A 4,813-nucleotide genomic window follows, 5' to 3' on the forward strand; every position below is an offset into this window, starting at 1 on the left:
CCTCCCCCCAGCCTCTCCTTGGCTGATCCCCCTCACCTCAGGCTCTGCCTCTCTCCCCATCCTCTTGGACTGTCTTCCTCTTGCACTTTCCTCTCCCAGGTCACCCTGCTGTGCCTGTACATCCCATTCTCCCTTCCCCTCCTCTGATGGCAAGAGCCTGGCCCTGGGCTCCCAGGACAGGCTGGCTGCAAAGGATGACCCCAGGGTGGTTGCCAAGGCAACGAGGAGAGCAGGACAAACAGCGCCCACAGTCAGGGAAGAGGGGGACCTTGGAGGATCCCAAGCCTGGAGTCCTCCTTCTCACCCTCAGCCTGACTCCCGTTTAGGGGCCCTGATCCAGGGGGAACCTTAGGCTGGCTGGCTGACCCTGCACCAGACTCCCTCCCAAGCAGCATCTGTGCCCACCTGCTGCCCTTCCCAGAGCTGCTCTTCCATCCTGGCCTCCCTAGCCCTGAGATGTTTCTTCCAGAAGACCTACCCCTTAAGGGGATGCCTAGGAGGGCAGAGCTCCTCAGGTGGTTGATTGTTGTTGTTTATTCACTAAGTTGTTGACCATAGCCCGCCAGGCTCCTGTGTCCATGGAATTTTCCGAGCAAGAATACAGGAGTGGGTTGCCATTTCCTTCTCCAGGGGATCTTTCCGACTCAGGGATCAAACTCACGTCTTCTGCATTACAGGCAGATTCCTTACCACTGAGTCACCAGGGAAGTCCATTTCCATGGGGTTGATGAGGTGAACCAAAGCCACACTGCCTATCGCCCCCCAGTGGCGGTCAGGCTCTGTAGAGGAGGGAAGAGCCTGGAGGGGCCTGGACCGCCCGGCTTGGGATTCCCAGGGAGGATTTCTAGAGGTTTTTAGATTCAGGACACAGACAATTCTTCTTCAGTGAGGGGCTGAGTGCCTGGTGGGCAAGGATGCCAACTCTGTGGGGAGGGAAAGAGACTAAAGTGATTAAGACCTTCGGATCAGGCATGGTGCTGAAGGCATTACCCCTGAGCTGGGACCTGAATGAAAAGCCCAAGGTACACAAGTGATCTTGAGGCCTGCTGGGTAGATGCTCTCCCAGGCCCAAGTCAGGTGCCAAGTCTAAGGCTCTACTTTCAGAGAAAACAGTAGCCCTTGACACCTAAACTCTGCAAGTCAGGTTGCAAGGGTGAAGGAGTGTGTGCCCATGTCCTGAGGTTTCTGTGCACTTCCACTAAAGCTGGGTGAAGTGTGTCTGAGGACACTTGCTGGGGCTGCAGAGGATTCAGGTTATAACTGCTTGTGAATGATCTCCTTATTCCTTGGTAGTACGCCTGGGCCCCTGGTGCTATAAAATACATATTAGTCATGACCCTTAGCTTCTGAATCTTTTTCCAATTTCCTCTCCCCAGAGATGCACACTGCTAGGTGACCATTTCCCTTCCTCCTGGCAGTGGCCTCAGGCAGCACCCACCATCCCAAAGCTGACGGGCTTCAGAGGGCAATGTAATCCCTCCAAGCTCACTCCCCTACTCACCCTAGTTATGACCTCAGACCAGGCTTCAACCTTAACCTCTAAGGTCCTGCATTCAGTGAGGCCTGAAGACCTGAGGAGGGCATCTGGTACCCAGCACAGACTGCTCATCAAGTACCTTCTAGAATGAATGACAGTCCCATGCTAGGCTACATGTTCTTTCTTAATCTCTACCTTTATCAGTGCTAGGCTCTGCTTAGAGCGTGGTCTCAGACATTCAAGAGTGGCTCTCCGGACTCTGCCTCTTCAAAGGACGCCCACCCCCACCCCAGTAAGTCCCAGTTTTCCTCATGGTCTTCCTTAGGGATTCTACATGTTATAAATGTAAGCAGTCACACCCACCCAAACCTTCACAGAGCTGGGACACTAACTGTTGTTAGTTGCTTGGTCATGTTTGACTCTGCGACCCCATGGACTGCAGCATGCCAGGCTTCCCTATCCTTCACCATCTCCTGTAGTTTACTGAAACTTATGTTCATTGAGTTGGTGATGCCGTCCAACCAACTCATCCTTTGTCATCCCCTTCTCCTCTCGCCTTCAATCTTTCCCAGCATCAGGGTTTTCTCCAATGAGTCAGCTCTTTACATCCAATGTATATTGGAGCTTCCCAAAATATTGGAGCTTCAGCATCAGTCCTTCCAGTGAACATTCAGGGAAATTAACAGTGCTTTCTAAAATTGGGAAACTGATTTGATGTCCATTTTCTCACACCAGGCTCTACCAAAACTGTCCTGCCATGGCGGGGAAGATGACGCCAGAGTACCCTCCACCTGTTTGCCAACACGGTCAGTGGGAGAGTCACCAAGCCCACCACCTACAGACCTCGCTTCCCAGGCAAGGCTAAGTATGCAGAGAAGATGTCAGAATCCTTGGCACTTATTAGTACTATTTGTAACTGGGAAGAGGGTCTGCAATGTCAATCAGGTTCTCTCCTGATCTTGTTCAGTTGTGTCTGACTCTTTGCAACCCTATGGGCTGTAGCCCACCAGGCTCCTCTGTTCATGTGATATCCCATGCAAGAATACTGGAGGGGGTTGCCATTTCCTATACCAGGGCATCTTCCCGACCCAGGGATTGAACCCTGCATCTCCTGCATTGGCAGGTAGATTCTTTCCCAATTCGTCACCTGGGAAGCCCAATCAGGTTCTCTACTCATCATTCTCTCTCTTACAACAGTAGCCATGGGAATAGGAGTTTCACATAGGCTGAAGGTAAGCAGCCCAGCTGGGGCCTGAACATCATTTAGTGGAGAATACAGTATTTACATTCTAGGGAAGGGAATGAGAAGGTGACTGCTCCTTGCCAGGAAAGTTATGACAAACCTAGACAGTGTGTTAAAACACAAAGACATCACTTTTCCAACACAGGTCCATACAGTCAAGGCTATGGTAGTTACGTACGGTTGTGAGAGCTGGACCATAAAAAAGGCAGAGCACCAAAGAATTGATGCTTTTGAACTGTGGTGCTGGAGAAGACTCTTGAGAGTTCCTGGACAGCAAGGAGATCAAACCAGTCAATCTTAAAGGAAATCAACCCTGAATACTCTTTGGAAGGACTGATGCTAAAGCTCCAATATTTTGGCCACCTGATGCAAAGAGCTGACTCAGTGGAAAAGACCCTGATGCTAGGAAAGACTGAAGGCAGAAGAGGATGACAGAGGATGAGATGGTTGGAGAGCATCACTGATGCGATGGACATGAACTTGAGCAAACTCTGGGAGATGGCGAAGGACAGGGAAACCTGGTGTGCTTCAGCCCATGGGGTTGTGAAGAGTCAGACACGACGACCAAACAACATTCTGGGGAAGGCATCTTGCTGTAAAAACTCCAATGGTGGGGGCTCAGTGCCAGCAACAGCCTTTCTCCCCTCTTCTCCCTCCCTCCTGAGCCAGGCAGGTCATTGGTCTCCCGGACACTGAGATGGTAGACCATGTAGGACTCACTCAGTCACGAGGCATCTGTGAGGTTGGTCTTCTCCAAGTTCAAGGCTTCACCTATGACAGCTGCCCCACCCTCACTCATAGGGGAAGGTCTTTGTTTATTGAGTGGTGGGGAACCAAAAATAAACAGCCTAGGATCACCAGTCCTTCTGGTATCCTGGCCAAGAAATGTGGGAGGACAGCAGAGTCCCAGACTTCCCTTCTGGGAGGACAGCAGAGCCCTCCCAGAAGGGAAGTCTCTCTTTCTCTACAATAGACAACTGATGCTGTCCCTTTTCCACCTGACTGGCCATGGTTTCTTGCACTGATATGCTTTTCTCCTCCTAGAATGGTGTTCCTCACATTGTGGTTGGATCTACACCACCATCACCACCACCATCACTCAGGAGCTTGTTAGAAATGCAGATTCTCTGGCTCTGCCCCAGGTACTCTGGGGGTGGGACCCAGCTCTCCCTATTTTAATAAGCCCATGGGGGATACTAAGTTTGAGGGCCCCCGGCATTGTCTCTTACACCTAAAATCCCCCAGGAAGAGACTTACTTGGTTTTCTGATCCACGTGTGGAGGACCTGTCCAGTTGCATGCAGCTTGCAGTGATGGAATGTCTGCCCACGGAAGGTGGGCTACCCATGTCCTGCACCACCTCCAGCAGTCACCTGACCCCTGACAGAGGTGGTCAGGAAAGGCTAGGTTTGGAATCTACTGCACAGCTCCTCACAAACCCTTGTCTTCCAGAAGGTGCAGCAGGAATTCAGATGGCTCTGGGCATTACCATAGCAACTGTACCTTTCCAAAGCTGTCATGGACTACAGGAGCAGGGCGTAAGCAATGCAGAAGAGGGGGAGTCTGCTGGTGGAAGAAGCACACCCAGCAGTGGAGAGGGCTGTGACAATAAATGGAACCTCAGCACGGCTGGGATTTATGAACCTGAACCTGGTGGGATCTTGACTTCCTTGAGACCCAGGATGCCTCTGGGACCTCTCCAGGGGTCTTCCTAGCTACACATCAGCACCAGCCCAGGGGGCCCACAATGCTGACAGAATATGCCAGTTCTCTCAAAAGGTCATTTTTATGTGTACTTAGTCACTCAGTCGTGTCTGACTCTTTGCAACTCCATGGACTATAGCTCGCCAGGCTCCTCTGTCCTTGGGGTTCTCCAGGCAAGAATAGTGGAGTGGGTAGCCATTTCCTTTCTCCAGGGGATCTTCCTGACCCAGGGATCAAACCTGGGTCTCCTGCATTGCAAGCAGATTCTTTACCATCTGAGCCACCAGGGAGGCAGGTTAAAGTAGGCTAGCTCCTAAATGGTCATGAAGCAATTAAGAAGGAAATGCCCACTACAGGATGTATCCTGTTACAGGTCAGGGTTAAGGACAG

General features: G+C 51.5%; 1 long non-coding RNA gene across 4 annotated transcripts in view; it reads left to right on the forward strand.

Annotated features, from left to right (window-relative positions):
• LOC104989042 overlaps nt 1-4,566 on the forward strand; it is a 12,174-nt gene extending 7,608 nt beyond the window's left edge. The window contains exons 3-5 of one of the 4 annotated variants that reach the window (XR_825312.1): nt 1,682-1,769; nt 2,213-2,342; nt 3,765-4,566. This is a non-coding gene — a long non-coding RNA (uncharacterized LOC104989042). The remainder of the gene's footprint in view (nt 1-1,681; nt 1,770-2,212; nt 2,343-3,764) is intronic. The other 3 variants (XR_825313.1, XR_825311.1, XR_825314.1) reach the window with 3 other exon arrangements.
• The last annotated feature ends 247 nt before the right edge of the window (nt 4,567-4,813 follow it).

The sequence above is a fragment of the Bison bison genome, unplaced genomic scaffold, assembly GCF_000754665.1.
Source record: "Bison bison bison isolate TAMUID 2011002044 unplaced genomic scaffold, Bison_UMD1.0 scf7180017864145, whole genome shotgun sequence".
NCBI classification, from domain to species: Eukaryota; Metazoa; Chordata; class Mammalia; order Artiodactyla; family Bovidae; genus Bison; species Bison bison.